The sequence below is a fragment of the Apodemus sylvaticus genome, chromosome X, assembly GCF_947179515.1.
Source record: "Apodemus sylvaticus chromosome X, mApoSyl1.1, whole genome shotgun sequence".
Lineage (NCBI taxonomy): Eukaryota > Metazoa > Chordata > Mammalia > Rodentia > Muridae > Apodemus > Apodemus sylvaticus.
The window spans coordinates 87,361,142-87,386,251 of record NC_067495.1 but is presented as its reverse complement, the minus strand read 5'-3'; the positions used below and the strand labels follow the sequence as shown (position 1 = coordinate 87,386,251).

The following is a 25,110-nucleotide window of genomic DNA, read 5'->3' as shown; positions in this document are numbered from 1 at the left end:
CCTTTCACTATTCCTTTTCACTCTTTCTCATTTTCAGTATATTGATAATTCATATAATATATTGTGATCGTATTTCCCCCATTCTTGCCATATCTATATTCTACCCTATCCACCCATCTTTATTTCCCTTTAAATCCATTGAGAACTCATATACTCTTGTATATGGGACGTTTTACTGGAGCTTGGCTAACCTACCAGAGGACACACCCTTAAAAAAAAAAAAAAACTGACCCTGTCTTCCATCTGCTATCAATTAAAGGACAGTCTGGATTTCAACTGTTATAAGAATATGTCTCTTTCACCAGTTTTACTATTTGTGTTCATCCGTATAGCAGTATCTTATGTTCCTCTGTGTTAAAGTCAGCCCTCCACTCCCCTTCCTAAAGGTCAATAATTTTCTAATCATTTCCTTCCTTTATTAGCACCTTCACTCTGTTCCTATTTACTCTTGCCTTTAAAAAGTTATGCAGGGGCTGGAGATATGACACAAAGGTTAAGAATGTTTGCTGGTCTTACACAGGACCTGAATTAAATTCCCTTACAAACACTTTTAACTCAAGCTCCAGGAGGATCCAACACCATCTTCTGTTCTATGTTGTCATCAGGTACGCACACATTTGCAAACACATACACACAAAAACAAACAAACAAAACCAAATCAAATCAAATAGCTAAAAAATTAAATTTGTGTGTAGGTGTGTATCACAGAGTACATGTGAAAGTCAGAGGGAAACTATGGTGTCAGTTCGTTCATTCCATATTTACATGGCTTCCAGGGATCAAACTCAGGGTGTCAGTCTTCCATAGCAAATACTTCTACCCCTTTAGCCATCCTGCCAGTCATATTCTTGCCCTTTCTCAAAGCAAAGTCATAAAATAATTGATGACAGTAATAGGAGTAATTATATAATGGTAACTGACTAGTGCTGAGTGCTCTAAAAGACACTTGTAGATGTTCATAGGCATTAACTCTTCCAATAGAAAGTCATGAAGACTTGGTATGGTTTTTGTGACTGTTCCACCAAAGGTCTCTGAGTTGTCTATAGTAAACAACCTCTCTGTTTTATCAGCAATACAAAAGAGAAACAGAGACAGAAAGAGAAACACACACACACATACACACACACACACACACACACACACACACACACACATACACGCGTGCACACACACACACACACACACACACACACAAAGGGCCAGTAATGGCCCATCCCAACCTCCAAGCCCATCCCCAGTGCTATACCTCCTCCAACAATGCCACACCTTCTTGTCCTTCCCAAACAGTTCCATTGGCAGAAGACTACTTATTCAAATATATGAAGTGATAGGAGCCATTCTTATTAAAACCATAACATAAATGTTCTCATATAATGAAAGAAGCAAACATCCTTTTGTATAGTCACTGATACCTTCCTCAAGGCCCTACATCTTAACAACATAATAGGGGTTAACAGCTAACATATATATTTATGGGATGGGGAATCACAAGCATTAGACCATAACAACATTAAAAATTCTTGTAGAGTCTCATATGACCATAACTGAACTTTATTTAGATTTTTCTAGCCTCAGTGAAACTAACAGATAACTAGTTCTTGGATCAATGTCTTGACTGCAACCCAAAACAGACACTGAGATACAATCATTCATAAGAGATAAAAATCATTCAGCTAGATAAACAACTTCAGCAAAGTGGCTGGCTACAAAATCAACTCAAGCAAATCAGTAGCCTTTATATACTCAAAGGATAAGCAGACTGAGAAAGAAATTAGGGAAATGACACCCTTCACAATAGCCACAAACAGCATAAAGTATCTTGGTGTGACTCTAACCAAACAAGTGAAAGACCTATATGACAAGAACTTCAGATCTCTGAAGAAGGACATCGAAGAAGATCTCAGAAAATGGGAAAATCTTCCATGCTCATGGATTGGCAGGATTAATATAGTTAAAATGGCCATCTTGCCAAAGGCAATCTACACATTCAATGCAATCCCCAGCAAAATCCCAAACCAATTTTTCATAGAGCTAGAAAGAGCAATTCTCAAATTCATCTGGAATAACAAAAAAACCAGGATAGCTAAAACTATTCTCAACACTAAAGAACTTCTGGGGGATTCAGTATCCCAGACCTCAAACTTTACTACAGAGCAATAGTGATAAAAACTGCATGGTATTGGTACAATGTCAGGCAAGAGGATCAATGGAATAGGATTGAAGACCCAGAAATGAACCCACATACCTATGGTCACTTGATCTTCGACAAAGGAGATGAAAGCATCCAGTGGAAAAAAGATAGTCTTTTCAACAAATGGTGCTGGTTCAATTGGAGGTCAGCATGCAGAAAAATGTGAATCGATCCATTCTTATCTCCTTGTACTAAGCTCAATTCCAAATGGATCAAGGACCTCCACATAAAACCTGACACACTGAAACTAATAGAAAAGAAACTGGGGAAGACCCTTGAGGACATGGGCACAGGGGAAAAGTTCCTGAATAGAACACCAATAGCTTATGCTCTAAGTTCAAGAATTGACAAATGGGACCTCATAAAACTACAAAGTTTCTGTGAGGCAAAGGACACTGTCAAAAGGACAAAACATCAACCAACAGATTGGGAAAGGATCTTCACCAACCCTAAATCTGACAGAGGGCTAATATCTAATATAAACAAAGAACTCAAGAAGGTTGAACCTAGAGAACCAAATAACCCTATTAAAAAGTGGGGTACGGAGCTAAACAAAGAATTTTCACATGAAGAACTTCGGAGGGCTAAGAAACACCTTAAGAAATGTTCAACATCATTAATCATTAAAGAAATGCAAATCAAAACAACCCTGAGATTTCACCTCACACCAGTCAGAATGGCTAAGGTCAAAAACTCAGGAGACAGCAGGTGCTAGCGAGGATGTGGAGAAAGAGGAACACTCCTCCACTGCTTGTGGGATTGTAAGATGGTGCAACCACTTTGGAAATCAGTCTGGTGGTTCCTCAGAAAACTGAGCATGGTACTTCTGGAGGACCCTGCTATACCACTCCTGGGCATATACCCAGAGGATTCCCCAGCATGTAATAAGGACACATGCCCCACTATGTTCATAGCAGCACTATTTGTAGTAGCCAGAAGCTGGAAAGAACCCAGGTGTCCTGCAACGAAGGAATGGATACAAAAAAATTGTGGTATATTTACACAATGAAGTACTATTCAGCCATTAGAAACAATGAATTCATGAAATTGGTAGACAAATGGATGGAGCTGGAGAACATCATACTAAGTGAGGTAACCCAGTCTCAAAAGATCAATCATGGTATGCACTCACTGATAAGTGGATATTAACCTAGAAACTTGGAATACTCAAGAAATAGTCCACATATTAAATGATGTCCAAAAAGAATGGAGGAGTGGCCCCTGGTTCTGGAAAGACTCAGTGCAGCAGTACAGGGGAATACAAGAACAGGGAAGTGGGAAGGAGTAGGTGGAGGAACAGGGGGAGAGAAGAGGGCTATGGGACTTTCAGGGAGTGGGGACCCAGAAAAGGGGAAATCATTTAAAATGTAAATAAAGAGTACATCGAATAAAAAAAACCATTCAGCTAAGTTGTAATTAAATCTCATAGAAACTGTGAAATATTCTTTTAATAATTTCACACTACTAAGGGTTGAGTTTAATATGTTTTATAGTAATTGTTAATACAAGGAGAAATGTTACAGTTTGAATATGAATGTCATGTAACAATGCAAATTGAGTCATATATATCACCCTGAACAAAACTCAAGTCTAAGTGGATCAAGGACCTCAATGTAAAACCAGATACACTAAATCTAATAGAACAGAAAGTGGGGAATAGCCTTGAACTTATTAGGACAGAAGATAACTTCCTAAACAAAGCACCAATGGCTCAGGCACTAAGGTCAAGAATTAATTAATGGGACCTCTTGAAAAGTTTTTGTAAGTTAAAGAACACAGTCATTAGGGTAAAACAACAGCCTACAGATTGGGAAAAGATCTTTGGTAATGCTATATCTGACAGAGGACTAATATCAGAAATACAAAAAGAACTCAAGAAGTTAGACACCAACAAACTAAATAACTCAATTTAAAAACTGGGGTACAGAGCTAAACAGAAAATTCTCAACTGAGGAACCTCCAATGGCTGAGAAGCACCTAAAGAAATGTTCACCATCTTTAGTTACCAGGAAAATGCAAATCAAAAAACTCTGTTTCTACCTTATACCCATCAGAATGGCTATGAATAAAAACTCAAAGGATAGCATAGGCTGGAAAAGTTGTGGAGCAAGGGGAGGACTCCTCGATTGCTGGTGTGAGTATGAACTTGTACAATCACTCTGGAAATCAACTTGGCAGTTTCTCAGAAGATTAAGAACAGTTCTAGCTGAATACCCAGCTATGCTGCTCCTTGGTATATACCCAATAGATACTCTACCATCCCACAAGGACAGTTGCTCAACTATGTTCATACTGGCCTTATTTGTGATAGCCAGAATTTGGAAACAACCCAGATGTCCATCAACTGAAGAATGGATACAGAAAATGCAGTTCATTTATACAACAGAATACTGTTTAGCCATTAAAAACAAGGGCATCATGAATTTTGCAGGCAAATGGATTGGAACTAGAAAATATCATCCTGAGTGATATAACTCAGACCCCAAAGGAAAAATGTGGTAGGCACCTATTTAAAGTGGTTATTAGCCATCAAGTACAGGATAATCATGGTATAATCAACAGACCTAAATTAAAAAAAAAAAAGGAGAGCTCAAGGGAGGAAGGTTGAATCTTTCTCAGAAGGGGAAACAAAATAGATATCAGAGGTCATCAGAAGGAAGGCAGTAGATGGAAGAGGGGATACAGAGGGGGAACAGGGTAGTATGGGGGCAGTGTGAGATCATATGTAGGGAGAGCAGGGAAGAAAGAAGGGAGATCTGCAGTGTGTGAGGTGACAAATTCTAGGACACACCAGAGACCTGGAATGGGGAGAGATCCTAGAGGGTCTATGAATGGTGGGTGGTGGTGGTAGTATTAGTGTGGACGTTTACACTCAGGGGAGAGGAGGGATGGGGGGGAGGAGGGTTGCATGTGGAGGTACTGGAGAAGAGGAAGGGCTGATATTGGGTTTTCTTTTTTGTTTTCAGAGCTGAGGACTAAACCCAGGGCCTTGCGCTTGCTAATCAAGCACTCTACCACTGAGCAAAATCCCCAACTCCCTGATATTGGGTTATAAAGTGAATATACAAATAAATTTTTTAAAATATATGGCTTGAAGATAATTTTTCTTGTCTTTTTATTTCCTTATTTGTAATGTTTGACCTTTAAGTAGAAAGAAGACCCGATTATTTGTAGAAAGAAAAACAATCAAATTTAAAATGAAACAGTACAGAGAAAATTAATATGATTAATTCGAATGAAATAATATGATTAATCTGAATGAGGTAGGAAAAATATTAAGAAGGCAAAATTTGTTTTAGGAGGAGACCTTGAGGGAACATGAGGCAAGCGGAATGAGCTAGTCCTTTACTGAAAATGCCACTGAAGAGAGTAAAGGAAATATTTTTTTGTTTGTTTGTTGTTTTTTGTTTATTTTTTCAAGATGGATTTTCACTGTGTAGTTCTGCTATCCTGGAATTCACTATGTATACCGGGCTGGTCTCAAATTCTCAGAGATCTGACTGTCTCTGCCTTCTAATTGCTGGGATTAAAAGTGTGTGCTACTAAGCCCTGCTGGGAAATCTTTTTTTTTTTTAATTTCTTTTTTTTTTTTTTTATGGATTTGGTTTTATCGAGACAGGGTTTCTTTGTGTAGCTCTGGCTGTCCTGGAACTCACTCTGTAGACCAGGCTAGCCTCAAACTCAGAAATCTGCCTGCCTCTGCCTCTCAGAATGCTGGGATTACAGGCGTGCGCCACCACCACTCAGCTTCTGCTGGGAAATCTTAAACAACTACTTAGTTATATGATTAAGTAAACAACGAATGAGGAGAAGGCTAATCCATGATTAAGCTGCAAGTAATGCATAGACAAGTGCTAGAAAATAAATACTTGGGGTATTTGCACAAATCCAATTTTTCACTTTTCCCATTTCTTTACTTTTGTGGTTGTTACTATTTTGTTGAAGAGGAATGAATAGCAATTTTGTCATCTCAGAAACATTACCAATAGTGACATTACTATCAACACTGTATTATTGGTTATATATATATATATATATATATATATATATATATACACATATATATATACACATATATATATACACATATATAATGAAATGTGCCAAATACTTTGAATACTTTATGTTTCACTTTTTAAAAAAACTTTGCAATAGTTTCTGAAAAGGTAAATACTTTCCTTACAGTGTGAAAATTAGATAATAGCACAAATCAATGAATGAAGGCAACATCAAAAAGTAAAATCCTCACATATGAAGGGAAAGAGATAAATTTCAGTCAGAAGATACCTGGGCTATTTACGAAAGGATAAAGATAAACAGTTGAATATATATGCTTCTGTGACCACAGCAGAATAAAGCTGGGGGTGGGGGTTGTATGAGAGAATAATGCCTTGGCAAATAGCTATGGACATTTAGGAAAGGAAAATTAGATATAATATCATTGCATAATTGAATTGGACAAATAACAAGAGGATAATTTCATTTTAACATAGAAAAATCTAAAATAAGATCATTGCTACCCCGAAACCACAGGTAACAAGTTTATCTGCATAACTCTGGGCTTACCCATTTCAAATAAGAATACTTTTTCTTAGACATGTACTAAAGGTATGACTCAAAGCTCTGTTTTATACTTTGTTTCCTTCAGAAAAAAGAATGTACTGAAAGTGTACTTTTGCTGCTTCATATCATTGTGGCTATTCAGTTCATGATTATTCATGGACGAGACTGAGGAACACCTGGTATACACTTAGAGCTTTCTTCACTTAAAAAATAGTCTTACCCAGGCCTGGTGGCTCACAGCTTTAATCCCAGCACTAGGGAGGAAGAGGCAGATGGATCTCTGTGGGTTTGAGGCCAGCCTGGTTTACAGAGTCCAGAACTGCCTGGACTTGATGCACTGAGAAACCCTATCTCGAAAAACAAATCAACGAATAAACAAATAAACAAACAAATAAGCAAATGAATGAATAACAAATAAATCAATAAAATAGCCTTAATAATAATATATATGCGTGTGTGTGTGTATATATATATGTACATATATACATATATATATACACACACACACATACATACACATACCTATATAAAATAGATAATTACAGAATTCATGCTCTGAGATAGCTCCAGGAAATCATGCTTTGTACCTGGTAAACTTCCTTAACTTTTCTGAAACCAATTGATGATGGAGTTGTCCTGATTTATAAGTATATACTTTATACATAAATATTTACAACAGCATTATTTATAGTAGCAAAATCTACAAAAAATATTAAATGTCATATTTAAGAATATAATTCATATTTAAGGTATGAATTATATTTATTTATTCATTATAACAATATGCAGCTATTAAAAGCAGACATAAAATGAGATACATTAATATGTGAAAATGTTTATGAAGTTAAGTAAAATGTAGGGTACATAATCATGTTTATAGTATAGTCAGAACAATATAAAATATGCATAGCAATACATGGGAGACAGAAATAAACCAAAATGTTAATGGTAGGTGCTTTTGAATATTGAAAGTAGAGACATTTGTCTTTGTATATTTCATGGGTTTCTAAAATTTTTGTAATGAGAATGTATCAGTTTTAAAATGCAAGCTATTTTAGAATAGGACATTACATAAGTAGAATACTTGTAGTTATTCAGTAATGAGGAAGATCATTATTTACAAGAAGATCGTGTAAATAATGAAACGAAGTGTATATTTACTTCCAGATTGCAGTCATTCATTAGTCTTTATGGAAGGTATAGTATGTGCCAGGTACAGAAGGACTTTTACTATGATTTTTCATATGACTGACTCAGAAAACTCAGAAACTCTATTTCCTTTATGCTTTGTTTTAGTTCTCAGAAGATGAAACTAAACTGAATAATTTTAATCCAACTAATATGAAATGGGACACTGACCAAATTGTAATTTTTAAAGTGTTCTTGTTCCTGTAACATCATTCCTTTTCACAGTAATATTGGCCAAGATAAGAATCAAATATAAAGAGGACAAGTACTTCCAGCTCTTAAGAATAAGAATCCATTCAGAGCCATTTCTTGGGATGGCCCAACACTGGACAACTTCAGTAAAAATATCAAGGCTTTTTTTTTTTAATGCTGAATTTTCCATTTCAATACAATCCCTAGAAACCTAATAGCTTCTGTTCATAGGTTTCATGAAAGCAAATGGAAAGCTTAAATATTAATATTGTGTTTCTGCTTTCAACAGAGTTTGATGGCTATGAGCCCTCTAATCACAAGCTTTAAAATGCATTTGTCTCTAATGATGGACACTTAAAACAGAGCTGCATGAGAGTCTTTATGGAGAAACTATTAGAAGGATGAACATCTTGTGCTTCTTAGATGCATCCTCAATTGTATCTAGTTCTGTATTAAAGAAAGAAAGATTGCTTTTACAGTCCACTTCTTGCTAAAACTTATGGAGCTACTATCTATCAAGCCAAAATAATGGTGCTTTATTTAAAAGTTTCTCCTAGATTGAAAAATAATGAGAGAAAAAAATAACTATCTTCTGGAGTTATTTTTACTTCATCTAAAATATTTTTCTTGCAGAAGTTTTAGTGCAATAGCATAGTTTAGTCAGGCAAATAAAACATTTTGTTATAACAATAGTCACACACAGGCTTAACTGTGCTACAAAATACAGATGATAGTATACAACAAATAGCATAGCCAATTGAAATCAAAGTAATAATATTCTTAAAGGTTTCAATAAGATTATATATTTGCAATAGAAAAAAATCTTTAGGTTTCTTTATAATTATTTAAAACTTGGAGTGTAAGTGGAGGGCTACTTTAAAATAAGATTTTCTCTATATCACAATTATTCTGTATTAAAAGCATGTAATAGGCTATGCAATTGGAAGCTTAGTCCATTGCATTTCTGGCTCTTGTTTTATTGGTGATTATTGTCTCATTTACGTATCGATACAAATAAGATGAACAGGATTTTCACCTACATTCGCAATAACTTGAAAAATGTATATTACACCAAATCTTAACTAAGGCTGTGATAAAACATCATGACCAAGGCAACTTAAAAGAAAATGTTTAATTTGGCTTAAGGTTTTAGAGGGCCAGGTTTCAGGATGGTGAAGCAACAGAGCAACTGAAAGCCTACATCTTGATCTTTACCCACACCTGGGACTTTCTTTTGAAACCTTAAACCGACAACTAGTGACCTTCCTAATTCTTAAACTGTTGTATCTGCCGTTTTTAAACCTATGAGCCTATGGAGGCCATTCTCATTAGAACCATCACATATAGAAACTATTTAAATTCTACCTCAAATCCAAATGTTGTACACTGGATGATCTCTACAACTTCTAAGCCCCAAACTATTTCTTTTTAGTATAAATGCTTGCACTGTAGCTAAATGTCTCATTTCCTTACAACTTTGAACTGTCAAAAGACAAGTGATATTTGTACATGTAGAGATATTGAGAGACACCAACTCGAGAGATTTTTATATAGTGCAACTTAGAGAACCTTAAGATAGCACTCCCCACCCTGACTTCAAAGCCTAGTACTTCCCTGGGCTTCAAGGACTAGCGCCTCATCCCCTCTCAAAGTAACTGTGTTTGCCCAAGATAACCTATAACCTTCTGCTGAGCCATAAATTGCCACTGATCTCTCCCTTCCTTATGATATAGATCACTGCCTGAGCTTCCCCTCCCCTTTTTCTTTATAGTCTTATTCTTTAAAAACCCCCAGCTGCAGCTGCACGGGGTTGAACTCCTGTGTCCCTGTGTGGGACATGAGAGGGGCCCCAGTGCACTGGAGAATTAAACTTCATGTGTTTGCATCAAGAACGGTCTCTTGTGAATTTTTGGGGGCGTTGTCCTATCCCGAGACTTGAGTGAGGATTTCCCAGGATTCGGGAGTCTTTCAATATTAGCAAGATACACTGATTAATTTTTATTATTAATCTGACATGACTTAGAGTCATGGAGGAAGAGGAAACTATAATTAAGAACTGCCTTGATCAGACTGGCCTGTGGGCATGTCTGTGGGGCATCTCCTTAAGTGCTAGTTGATGAGGGGCCCAAAATCCTCTGGGTGATACTATCCTCAAGCAGATAGGCATGGGCAGTATACGAAAGGTAGTAGAGCAAGCCAGTAAGCAGTGTTCTTCCATGGTTTCTTCCTGCCTCCAGGTTACTATTTTGAGTTCCTGCCATGACTTCCACAGTGATAGACTGTAAACTGTAAGCCAAATAAATTTATTCTTCCTCAAATTGCTCTTATTCAATATGCTTTTCAACAGAAAAGCACTAGGCCATGGCATTTTCATTTGTGATATGGATCCATTTGTTAGAGCATGGAAAGGTCTTAGATGTTGGGGATTTACCAAAGTTTTGATGTGAATTCATGTGTGTGTGAGTGTGTGTGTGGTCCTGTTATGTGGACTAACAATAGTGGATCTCTATGAGCTTTCTCCTTTTTGTTATTGTTTTAAGATTACAAACTTCCTTTTCTTCTTTTAAAGAATGTAGACCATGATGTGGGGTGCTTATCCTCTGACTTAAAGCTGCAGTTCAGTCAGTGCATCCTAATGAAAGAAGGTACTGATTTTCACCACCACAGAAAATCACACCATGTACGTATTGGTTTTTTTTTTTTTTTTTTTTTTGTTATTTTGCTTTTGTTTTTGTTTTTGTTTTGTTTTGTTTTTTCGAGACAGGGTTTCTCTGTATAGCCCTGGCTGTCCTGGAACTCACTCTGTAGACCAGGCTGGCCTTGAACTCAGAAATCCGCCTGCTCCTGCTTACCAAGTCCTGGAATTAAAGTCATGCGGCTCCATGTAGGTATTGTTAATGAATAGTATAGAATATGATTACAGACCCTGAGTAAAATTGTCAGACATAGGAGCTCCCAGAGTTTTCTGGGAAGTTAAAAGGAAAAAAAAGGGACAGCGGAAGTTGATAAAATCAGGGCCAACACTGTATGAAGGGGAGTCTACAAACTTACAAATTCTCTGATCTAAAAGAGCAGGGCAGCAAGATTAGAAAATTTCTATAATTGTTATCTCTATTCTTACCAAGGAAGCTTATACCATTGCTTTTACGGAATCTATTTTTCAGAGAATCTCTTCCACTTAAAATCCTCACATCACATACTTTAAAAGCGACTCACAAAGTATAAAACCATTTTGTCAAGCTTGTTGTATGTTAAAGACTGCCTACATGCTAACTTAAGTCATGTCGAGAATACACCTAAAGTTTGACCTATTGTCAAAAACTAAGCTACATAACATGAATTTATAGTACCTTCTTAGATTTTTTAACCTCAAAACCTATGTGTAATTTCTATTAACATTAATGTGCAGATTTATACGTGCTCATTAAAGGGTGTGCATTTTCAGGTTTTATTGAAATAAAAGCATCCAATAGCCACTATTTATTTTTAGGCAATGCAGAATTTGAAGAATAGCGTCAATTCTTTTCATTTAAAAGTCTAATATTTATTTACTATTGTTCATCTAGAAAACACAGCACTCAAGACACTTAAACTGATAGTCATAAAATATATAGTAATTGCTTGATGCTCTTGACAACAGCCAAGTGCAGCTGCTTCTTAGGCTGAACTGTGCTATGAAATCCAGAGGACAGTACATAACAAATAGCATAGCCAATTGACATTGAAGGAATAATATTCCTCAATGGAGGGAAAGAGAGGCATACAGCAACATTTCAATATGGAGATTTTCTTAGCACCACTGGTGAGAGGTGCTATGCTTTGGAAGAATGAAAAAAGGGCCCATGGGGCAAGCACATTTAAACACTGTTTCCTCCTTCCCCTTTGTTCTCTGCAACAGACCTCCCTCCTTGCTTGCCTTTTGAGTGGGGATTTACTCAGATCTCGGATTATAATAGGGATTGTTTTGCTAAAAGCCTCATAAGCAATTGAAAACACTGCCTTCCTCCTTTCTTGCTCGACAAGAAATGACCATCAGTTGCTTCACAAAATAAAGTATATGTGTACCTGATAGGTCACTGAAAAATATAATTTAATTTTATTACTTTAATTACAGAAATCATAAAATTGACTGCAAATGCAATAAAAACAGATTATGCAACAAATACCTTTTTTTTTTCCCCAGATTGATTCGGGACTGTTTATGTAGTTGTTTGGCCTTAGCAATGACTAAAATCAGATTTAAAAGCTATTATAAATAGGCACAGACTGTTCTTACATAACTCGTATTTATATTTATCAATAAAAGTTGAGACTTAAAGCTTGCAGTAATAAATTTGTGGAGAAAGCAGGGAAAATTTATTATCTGTGATCCCTTCTTTATCTCTTCCTATTACATCTGGGACAACTGTAGTACTTAGGTGATATAACTGAGTCTTAGTGGAGGGCTTTTCTATTTTAAGCACAAGTCATACATTAGAAAACCCCAAGTAAAAAATTAACATAGCAAATGTCAAGAAATTAAGCAAATTAAATGATACTGTCAATAGCAGGCAGCACTGTCAAAGGACTAATAACTGCTGTTAAATAGGATCAGGAATGGGTAACAGAGCTTTGAAGGAAGGCAACAAAGACATTTAATGCCAAGGCATAAAAGAAAAGTCAAGCACAATAGGTATTATATTAAGCCATCAAACTTTTTATTATTATTTTACCACTTGGATAGCTGACACAGATGGGTACAAATACAAGTAAAACAACTGTGACATGTTCCAACTGTTCATGCGCATCAGTGTCAAATGTCACTTAGAACTAATGATAGCATAAGGAAGACTCATGTCCCAATTCATGTATTTATATAATTCCAAAACAAGCTTCTTTCCAAAAGGGCAAACCACAAAATGTATTCATAATATACATTCTTTCATAGCAGGCTTATTATATTTAATTTTAAAGTGTATTATTTCTCTTTTCATAAGTGCACACATGCCAGGTATCCAGTGATATGTTACATTTGTGAATTCTGTTATAATTAAAGAGTGAAGAGTCATAAATGGGGGGGGGCTAACTTCATGTTATTTTAGACAAGTAACATTTATATGATAAAAAATATTACTTCCTTTGTTCTTTTGATTCAGTCTTGACATTATTAAAGGTGCTAGAAGAGAACACTTTAGAGTACATATTGCATTCCTCACTTTCATAATGAAGATGTGGTCTTCTGTAATCTAAAATTAATTTAAAGCTAGAGAAGAAGAAGTAATATTCTACTATGTCTGTTTTGTTCTCTCTTATTTAAATTTAACAAGTGGTAGTAGCTTTCAGAACAAAATGCACAAAAGATTTAAAATTAGATGTCCAATTTAAATTAGTCAAGTTTGCCTTCAATTATTTGAACAGGAATTATTTTTCATATTAACTTCTTTGAAAATTACTTTCTTCTTAATAAGACTTACTCCTCTATCGAGTGAACTTCAAAGGCAGTGGCCTTTTCATAAACTATGTGTTAATCAAGTTGAGACAAAGAAAATGGCAGGTTTGGTAAGAGAAGAAAGAAGAATCACCACAAAAAACACACACATCAGCCCAGCTTCGGTATTCTCTGTCTCAAATGCAAGTCTAATAAATTTTTCATTTGCTCATACTCTTTTATGACCAAAATTATGATTTGTGTCTGTGTGTTATATATGTGTGGGGTGTGTGTGTGAGAGAGAGAGAGAAGAGAGAGAGAGAGAGAGAGAGAGAGAGAGAGAGAGAGAGAGAGAGAGAGAGAGGAAGGGGAGGAGGAGGGAGAGGGAGAAGGAGAGGGAGAGGGGCAGGGGAGGGGAGGGGAAGGGAGAGAGGGAGAGGGAGAGAGTGAAAGACACACAGAGAGAGAGAGAGAGAGAGAGAGTGAGAGAGAGAGAGAGAGAGAGAGAGAGAAAGAGAGAGAGAGAGAGAAAGAGAGAGAGAGGGAGGGAGAGAGAGAGAGAATGAATCTTCATTTCCTATAACTTCCTAGGATAGTTGTTGTCTTTACCTTCAAATGGATGATACCTCATGCAGGGTTTTCTCTATAGCACATTGTCAACTCATAATATATTGTAAGGGCTGAAGTTATTGGCAAGCCCCACTTACCCAAGGACAGACAACTTCCTTGCATTCTGGGGGCTGTTCATATAAGATAATAAGTCACATGTTTTAATTTCTATAAACAATGTGGGTTGTTTCACCTGACCAGGATGTGCTTGATCACACATAAAGTAGAGAGGTACATAGGCAGGAAGTAGATCAGGATGTGTGCTTGCCCTTGATTGGATGGCAGTGGAAACTACAAAAGCTTTGTGGTTTCTGCCTTTACTATCACCTGACTAACATTATCCAATATCATTCTATGGGAGTGCTGGGTATGGAACTGGCTAGTGTCCATCTTCCTGGCCAATATTAAATAAAGCATGCTTGAATTAGACAATCATGGATTTGGTCTTTCTCCTCACAACAGTGACATTACTATAATGGAATTCATAGACATTCTCATTTGTGTTTTCTTTTCTTTTCTTTTCTTTTTTTAAGTAACATTACATTTAGTTGACGATAACACAGTTGTATGCATAAGTGAACCAAAATTTCTGAAAGGCAGTTCCTGAGCTGATAAACAGAGAAAAGTTGTTAGATACATGACTAACTAAAAAATACAGACAAAAATCAATGGCTAAGCTTCTGAGTATATTTTTGTGGTCCTGATTAATGAGTAGCAAGCTGACTACCAAAAGACTCTTGTCATTTGGATTGTCCTAGTGTTTGAATTGTGTTGGAACTCAATGGATCCCATAACATACAGGCTTTACCACATTGCTAACATTCACAGAATTTCTATCTAGTATGAATAGTTTCATAATGATGAAAATTTTAAAGGTTTGCAATGGCTTCATTTTACTAAAACCATTCATAAGGATTTTCTCTAGCACATATTCTTTCATGAACATGAAGACTAAAGAATTGTCCAAAGACTTGACCACATTGCATACACTCACAGTGTTTCTGTCTTAGTGTTTACACTGCTATGCAAAGACATCTTGAGCAAGGCAACTCCTTTAAAAGCAACCATTTAATTGGGGCTGGCTTAGCATTTTAGAGGTTTAGTCCATTTTCTCATTTGTGTTTTCGAAAGACTGGTTTGAAGTTGCTAATTTATCCACTCTTGCCTTGCCTCTTTTATACTAATGAGGTGCTGCTAAAATGAATTAAGGTGACAACGAAGCTGTATGGTCTTCTACACCTCACTGAGGCTTTCACATCATTTATAAAGTTAGCATCCAAGAGACATCACCTAGACATAAAAGCACTTGGGTCTACCTTACAGCTCAAATTTACATGGCTGAAAGAAGCAAGAAGGTATGATGGTATGTAAAACCACTGCAGCTGCAATATTTCTGAAGTAGGACACTTAGCAAAGGGCACAGGCTATTAATGTTTCTAGAAACATCATGTTTAATTCCTCTGTGAAAGATTTAGGAGCTTAGTGGAAAGATGCAGCTAAAGGGAAAAAACAGTATGAAAGAAGAGCTCTGCAAGGAAATTTGCTTAAGCTAATATTAGAAAGAAAATAATTCAGAAATGGTTGCCTCTAATAATCTCCTACCCCAAGGCTAGAAGAAAAGGTCATAGCTAATTGGTACAAAAGCAGCTCTGGCTACTTAAGAAGTGGTACTCAGTGATGAATTTCACCCAAACACTACTCTTTACCTGCAATTAAACCATGGCAGATATCACAAATTATACACCCCCCCTCCAAGAAACAATAAAATAGCACACTTCAGAACTGAACTTCTTTTCTCTTTAAAAACATTTAAAGTCACAATTAACTTTTATAACCCAATGAAGAAGGGGGAGAGATGCATCATAATGGTAGCGAATAAAACTCAAGTAGCAAAGTACACTGAAGTCATATAATATAAAAACATTTTTACATAATTTCATTTAACACAATCACAATTAAAGACAGTACTTTTCTAGCACCGTGCTGGTTTAAGTGAACAGACACATAAACACTGCAGAGCCTCCCTATAACTTAAATTAGCCTTTACATTAAGTAAAATAAGAAGAGGAGGAAGAGGAGGAAGAGGAGGAAGAGGAAGAGAAGCAGGAGGCAGAAGAAGAGGAAGAGAAAGGAAGAGGAGAAGGAAGAGGAGGAAAAGAAGAAATGAAAAAGGTCTATGTTTTCCAAATACCAGAAAAATCTGAACATATTAATTATCTTATAAGAGGCTTACTTTTTACGATTTTTGTTTAATATACCTAGTAATAAAGACTTCTCCTTAGAATAGAATTTAATTATGACCTGTCCTAGTAGGAATTACCATTTTATTTGGATGACTTGTGAGAGACAAAAGTAAAATAATGAATCTACCCACTTGCTCATTGAAATCTAGAACTTCTTTTCACTGAATACGTGAATATTTGCCAACCCATAAATACATGTGTATTTTGAACAATCAGTTTCTGTCTTTCCCTTTTAAGGGTAGTGTGTATATGGGTGTGTGGTGTAGGTGTGTGATTTTTTTTAGAATAAAATATGCAGCCATTCTCTAGTTGTTTATATTAATCATGGATATAATAGTGCAACAATCTGATTATTTACAACATGCCTTACTTTCACAAGCATTTTCAGTGATTATAAAGTCAAAATATGAAAACTATCAAGAGCTAAGAGTTCTGTCCAGGAGTTTCTCAGAATAATTTTGCAGAAAGTAAGAGAGGAGTTATTTAAAACAATACATATCATCAGTCTCACTTCTATCCGAGGACAGAACAAACAATGCTAATGCAACTAGATTCCTCCCAGTTTTCCTATTTTTTAAAACCCATGGTCATTGTATGGAATATCAGATTGAGAAAGTGAATACAAGGAATGGTTTGTGAAAGACAGAGTGAATGAGAATAACAGAAATGTTCTAGCACAGATTCTGAGAAGGAAGGAAGAGTTGTCCAAGGGACCCAAGAGTATACAGCACAGAGAGCATAAATAGTAGAATGTGGAAGCAGAAGAATAATGCAGAATACACAGATCTGTGCAAACTTTAACTTGCACAATACTTACCCTACTAAATAGTTTTAATTCTACGTAAGACATGAAATTAATCAATACTACTTATGGTAACTGAAAATAAATATTCAGATTGCCAAATGAGGATGTTAGTCTTTTCATATGTCCTTGAAACATTCCACCTGAAATTCAATGTTTTATTATTTCTAATAGAGATAACTAAAATCTCACTATTTTGGAATCATATTTTTAAATTTATTTTCTTTTTGGCCTATTACTCTCTAATCTGTTATATTTTATTACTAAATATGAACAGCTACTGGGTCCTCCATATTATGGTTGTTTGGAACATTAACCAAATCTTTTAATGCCTGCAATTGGTGAATAAGAGTTAACTAAAATTTGGACAAAAAATAAAAATCTACACATACATAGTAGAAATTTTTTAACATCTTTTTCTCTTTCTCAGCACAAGAATGCTTAGGGTTGGTCTTAATCACCTGTTGACATGTTGACAAAGTTATATATAAAAATATTATGTATAAAGTACTATCATTTTAGTGAGCCTGTCACTTAAGGTATTACTGATATATACAATTGACATGTCTCAAACATGTAAAATACATACTAGATTATCCATACAGAATCATATTGCTTAACTATAGGGTAGTTACACATTTGAAGATAATCTATCAATCACTTTATTAGGAACCAAAGTAAACATTTACTTTTATATAAAAGTTGTATGCTTATTAATGATCTAGTGTTTATTATAATTTTCAATATAGAAGAAATTCATACACAGTAGTATTAATTTTTTAACAATTATATGAAAATCATATACTTTTTGTTTTATTTTATGTTTTATTCTTTGTGTCCAGGATGTTGCTTGCCTTTCTGAAAACACTGCAGAGTTGTAAATAATGTATGAAAAAAGTTCCCTGTTCACTGCCCAGAGATACTGTACTACTTATCTACAGTGTACCACATCTATGCTAGACAAACACGAGATCAGGCCACTAAATCTAAAAATCTCAAGTTAAAACCTTCCCAAGTGGAAAGGAAAAATACCATCTTGGATTCCTGAAGGCCTTTCAAACAAACAGTTTAAATCCTTAGAATACTCCTACATACTAGATTAAAACCCTTTAAACTTCAGAAAGGGCTGTTCCCCTGAGTAATTTAGGAAGAACACTGAAAACAGAATTAATTTCTTAATGTCATCTCTAAAGGCTCACCACTTATGAAGCTTACTTCTTGGTCTTAGAGGGCAGATTAGCAAACACCAATGAGAAGACAGTAAAGCCGAAACAAAAGGCTTCAACTGTCACTCTAATTTTCATGTATTTTTTAAAAAATGTAATTAGGACTTTTGTGGAACTAACTGCGATTTGAAGATGAGAAACAGGTGTCAGTCAAATTCCAGTACAGTGGACACAAGAGTGATGGCATACAGTTATATTCATTTTTTATTAGGACTATTTTTCTTCACTTGTCAAGACTAAACATTACTGAATAGGAAGGTAATATGAAGGTATCATATAAAGGACATTCAAGTTGCCCCATAAAATATTCTCTGCTTTCATGGAATTCCATTCAGAGTGATGTAGATTTCTATTTCTAATAGTCCAGCAAAAATGAAATTTTTATAGAGAACATCATCAGTGTATGCTTAGAACAGTTTTGCATATAAATCAGGTAGAAAGGATTGGTGCTCAACTTGTTTACTAATGGTCAAAGAATGATCAAGAATAGGCCACATAGTAATCCTTTATTCCTCACTTCCTTAATGCAAACCTAAATCTTATTAATACATGAGTATGTATGTTCCAAAACTAAAATGCAGTTTTCATTGAGAATTGAAATAAAAGGAAGTTAAGAAAAGCAAATATTACACAATGAATATAGGCATATATTTTTATCTTACAATTTATATGGAATGATAAAAACCCAGATCTTAATCAGTCTTAAAAGTTAATAGCATTTTGGAACTCACTGCAATCTGAAATCTATCCTATCCCAAATCCCTACCCCACACCTGTCCTGACCCTTTAACATATTCTTAAAATGTTTTGTAAGGTTACCAATAAATTCCTTATAGTTAAATCCTTCTTTTTTAAAAAATTTAGTGGGGTGTTACTATAGTTTAAAATGGTTTCAAAATCATTGTTACGACCTGAAACTAAAATGTCGCCACAGGCTTAGTTTCCATCTTATGGTGTGTATTTTGGGAGCCTAATCCTACTGAATGGTTGGTAGTAACTGACTACTAAATATTATTTGGATGAATGTTACACTGTTGCTTTCCTAGTTGGTTTTATTACCTTTATTTGTCAGAAATTCAATATAAGTATAAGATAATAAGTATGCTATGTACTAAACAGGATTTGGTAGGGTAAAATTCACTATTTATAAAATAGAAATTGACAAATTTCATAGTAGAGAGGTCATCTTGAGTGCAAAAGAAGTTAGAACAGTTGGCAATCTTAACTTAGTACTAAACCAACAAACAACAATTTCAAAGAGTCTGGTGATCAAGGAATGAGGGTACTCCAAAATGCTACCTGGGATATATCACAGGCTTTTCTTTAGAATTTGCCTAATACAGCAGCATCTGATGAGAAGGGCTGTGATTTAAACAGAATGTAGTTCCTCTAAAATTCTGTGTGGCTATGAGGCATAAGCAATGTTACAGGAGTGGAGTACAATTATACATAGAGAGGCATCCTGCCTTCACTTCATCTATGACAACCATGAAGTTCTGATATCATGAAGACATAAGAGTCTCAGTTGCTAGAGTAGGCAGCAGGCATGGGGATGTGTGTTATGAGGGAAAGGGTAGTGCATGCTTCGAAGTTTATGAAGTTGCTCCTGTGAACTCCAAAGAAATGCTTTTGAGACCCATTCCCATAGCTAATGTGCTGAGTATATAGAAGGAGACAGAGCCAGCAAAACTTCTTGTATTATGTGAAGCGGAGTGGACTGGAGAAATGTGAGCTTTATTTAGAATAATATTTTTTGAACACTTAGAGTTGGTTCAATTCTCTGCTGTATATAATATTGTCTCTTGTCTAGTCTCAAATGGCAAATTACAGCTTCTCATTTACACTGTTACTTTCTTAATATATAAAAACTAGGAGTGAGTATTTCCTGGTTTTCTTGTTCTTTCCAATGTAGTTTTCTTTGTAGCCCAATGTGATTCTGAAGCCCAAACACACTTGGTCTCTTCCTCTGTTTCATTTCTTCACAATGTTTCCCTTGCATTATTAATGTCAAAACTGTATATTAAAATCTAGTTATGAGCAAAATAGCTATATTAGATATCTCTTGCAGAGACACCCCTTATGTTTATTTACAGTGGACAAGGAAAGAAGTTGTTGGTTTGGCTGGAATAGAGAAGCCAGCTCTAGATTTCTATTGCCATTTAGTAGAAAAAATTCAATGTGGAGTTATATATTTGTATTTTAAGTATATTTGTAATTCTTATGACATCTTTTTCTATGTCCTTCCTTTTTCCAATTGAAGCTTATGCCTGACCTTATTAGGATAAAATCACGAATATTGATGGCAATTCTCCAAAGTGAATTATAAACATACTGAAATTAAGTGGTAACAATGGATATAACAAAGAGAGCCAATATTAGATTAAGCACATTTTAGTTGATAAGTCTATACTTAATTGTTAAGGGAAAGCAAGATGGTTCTTTTACGTACTAAATTTTGAGAAAAGAAATACCATATTCTCAGGACACAAAGGATAAATGATAGAGGTTAAGGCAAATTTCTTTGACTCCTATGCCACATGGATACACTGTTCCTATTTTCATTACAAAAGACTACATTATAATTTAATCACATACTTGACATTCTTTTTTTCCCCAAAAGTATATGAGATCCTCACAGCCAATATTTGGTTTGGTTTTACTGCTGCAGTACCTAAACCTATATATGGCCCTAAGAAGACATTTAATAACTACAGCTGAAGTCATACTATCTGTATCTATTTGTATGGGTATATGTTTGGACAATTCTTTAATGTTTTACTTACTTATTTTGTATGTTTGCATGTGGGGGAGTTGTTCATGAATGCCACAGCCCAAGTGTGGAGGTCAAAGGACAACTTGTAGGTGTCAGTTCTCTTCTTTCTTCATGAAAATCTTAGTGATTGAATCCAACTTATTAGGCTTGACTGAATTCCCCATACACAATGAGTCATCTTGACTGCCCCAGACAAGGTTTCTAACTGAACCTGGATTTCACTTATCCAATTCAGCTAGACCAGCTGCCCAGTGAAGCTCAGAGATCCTCTTGTCTCCATCTCTACAGTTCGAAATTTATGGGCACAAGCTACCACAGGTAGCTTTTACATGGGTGTTGGGGATCCATACCTGTGCCTGCACAGTAAGCACATTACTAACTGAGCTCCTCAGCTCTTCAGTGGGTATAGTCTTTACAAATCAATACAAAGCACTTAAAACGGCAAGTCTCTGTATATGTGTAATAGAGTCACATGTATCAGGTACTGCAGCTTACATGTTCTGATGCATACCATTGATGTTCCTATCACTTAAAAAAACTTTGCTTCCCACTGTCTAAAGGATTTCATGTTAATACATTAATCTCTGACCCCAGTATTTCATAATGTGCCTTTAACTTATTTTTTAGAGTTATCTCAACATATTTATGCTTTTTATATCCTATTTGCTTTTAGGCTGCATTGTTTGCTGTTGTGAAAAAGGCTTGCTGTTTTTTTGTCTCCATGTTTTTCTTTATGACATTTCATTTTACAGCAACCACGACCCTCACCTCCAACTCCCACTGCTAAAACCCCTACTCATTCTTCAATATTTTTTCTTCTATGATTATTTTCTGATATATCCAATAAGGCATGCTATCTTCTTCCTCGGAACTCTCATAGTATATTATTAACACCTCTTGTTTAAAACCTGCTATCTTTTGCATTATTCTGTAGTCTTTCTGTGCTTTTTATCTTTCAAGCAAGACATAAGGGTTTTGTAACTAAGGGAATCTTATCTTAATTATTTCTCCATCTTCTATCATGTGTAGCATAGTACCTTTCTTAGAACACATGTACAACAAATTAATGAATATTTAGGCATCGTTTTCCCTGAACTGGATATCAACAAAGCCTGTGATATGGGTTACTATTCAGTCTATATATCAGTACAATCCAAGTAGTTATCTGTTGTCTCTATGTGTTTTAATTTTAGTAACATTTGTGATATGAGAGTCTACTTCAAATATCTTATAGTTCTTCAGCTGTCAAGTGGGGATAGGCCAATGTTATTTGATAGAGTCACAATTGGGAGATTGCTATATAGTGGTAATGTTTGTGGGGCATTGAGGTTTCAGCCAACTGTGGGAGGTACCACCCTTGGCCAGGCTCTAGGTTCCTACCTTGAGTTCCTGTGTGGCTTCCAATGATGACTCATTGTATCTTTTAAATTAAAATAAACCTCCTTCCCAAGTTGTTTTTGACCATGGTGTTTTATCACAGCAAGCTAGGATAATCCTCCAAACAGAAATGGTGTATACTCAATTGAATGGAGCAGAAGCAATAGTTGGGAATGCTTTCTTATTTGCCTATGATGCTCTTTGTGTGTGTGTGTGTGTGTGTGTGTGTGTGCGCGCGCGCGCGCGCGCGCATGAATGTTGGGGAAAGAAGATAATAGATTCCATGTTGAAAACTGGCAATTTAAGCAACTAATCATATAATTTATCGACACTTTGATTTTCTAGTGCCTTATGTGTTTAAACATGGAATTGAAAGCAGTTTTGGAATTAGAATCTCAGCGGTACATCTCTGGGTTTGCATACAGTAATTCTATCTGAAAGTGGTGAGAGGGGAAATAACCTACATAACGGCAGATTGGTACATTTCCATTGCTTCTGGTCATTTGGCTATATTATGAGATGATTATTTTGGGGGCTGGGCTGTCTTTTCAAACTTTTTCCTTCCTTGGGCAATTAGTATTTTTCCCAATTTTGCTTTTCTACTTTTATCTTATCATATTGACATGGTAGTTATGGTAAAGGGGCAGAAATTCCAGTGTAGAATGAGGGGGGGGTGGAGCTTTAGAATATCTAATGAAACTGATATTAGAATGGAACCAAACTATGTAACAAAGAAACTATAGAACTGGCAGGTCAAGGTGATCAAGCTCAGAAAGGAAAGACAGGCAGAGCCCTGCAGAAGTTCCTAGTTCTGCTTCTAGAAAAAGGCAGGAAGGACCTTTTTGTTCTTGTTGGCTTATGATTCATTTTGTTCTCATCTTCCCTACCGTCAAAGTCCTTCTAGTTTCTTTTGAACTCAGAATGTCTACTTTGGCTGCTCCTACGAGGAATGACTTTCAGAGAGGTGAATGGACTGTGGTTTGTTGTTGTTGTTTTAACCTCTTTTGTTTATACGGGCAACTTACAAACCAAAAGACATCACAATTTTGATGACATGGAATCAGTATAACTACATTGTTTGTGAAGATATTTCTGGTGTTTCACAATCAACAGTACTATATTGTCTTGAGTACAAAACATGTGAAACCCACTGAATGAAGGATCTCTCTATCTCATCTAGGCTTTCTGGAACCAGAATGAGGTATGAGACTTACCAAGCAGGGCCTTTAGCAAATGAGTATGTAGACTAGAAGGTAATAGCACTTTTTTGATGGTCCAGAATAACATGCTTTAATTTATAAACTTTATTGTTTGTTATCAGAGACATATATTGATTAAAACATTATTTCAGCTTGATTTGCACCCACTAGAATTACTAGTATAATGCCTAATGAATGGAAGAAGCCTCTGATAGCATATAGTCACCATTTTACACAGACAGATGATGGTGGAGTGACTGTCTCCTGCATGTCTGAGGATACTTCTCTTAGCATCTGCCATATAATATTACTTTAAAAACTAATTATGAACATATAAACAGGTTTTTAAAATTTCTTTTATGCTTTACAAAACCATTAGAGAGCATCTTTAATGACTTTATATACATATAGTAGTCTCATCTGCCAATCAAAGAACTATTCTACTCTCAATCAAATCTTCACTAAGCTAATCTCTATAAGCCTTCTAGGTCAGGCAAATGTTGAACACCAACCATTACCAAAATAGGAAATTTATCCAAGTTGTAAAAATAGGAATATTTCAGTATTGCCCAAAGCTTTTATGGAGAACTTTGCATTAAGTACCACTCTTTCTATCTATTTGATGAATTTCAATGGCTACCAGTTTCTATTCTATTAATATACAATAGCTTTCAGTCCAAACACAGAACAGTACTGGGGAGTATAAGCTAGTTAAGTCAAACTATACTAATTTAAATTAAGTAGTATTTGCATATTAAGTATTACTTTTTCTTTTTTCATTAAAATTGTCCAAATAGAAGGGGAAACTTAAAATCAACATGCCTAGTTATTTTTAGATCAAGAAAGACATGAAAAGAACCTCTGAGGAAGTGATTTTAGAGGGAGTGATCAGACAAACTGATTTGGATTACCCTGAAAGCAGTTACAATTTCTCAGACCCACATGGTCTCAACAGAGACCAAGTTCTACTTGTCCTGCTTCATTTATGTAGTTCCCCACTGAGAACAGCTTTCATACCATAACCTTGTCAGTTACAAAACAAAACAACCATACAACAACAACAAAATAAGCAAACAATTGCTGCAGGACTCTCTGAGTTTTTAGGGTCATGGAGATTCTCCCACTATCAACAATACTGGACAATACATTACAATAAAAACCAATACTCAAATATAGAAACAAACACTGACTTAGTTTCTTTACCTGTGAAGAGCTAATATAACACTCTTGAGTCAATTATTTTTAATGATTTAATTACATTTATGTTTTTAATTACCTTCTACCCAAGCCCCATGCTCATAATATAACAATTAAAATATTTAATATTAAACACAGTGGGA

At 35.5% G+C, this 25,110-nt stretch overlaps 1 protein-coding gene across 3 annotated transcripts in view; it reads right to left on the bottom strand.

Moving 5' to 3' along the window:
* Positions 1 to 25,110, bottom strand: part of Diaph2 (diaphanous related formin 2) — a 714,153-nt gene that overhangs the window by 118,478 nt on the left and 570,565 nt on the right. The gene's annotated exons all lie outside the window — the stretch shown is intronic.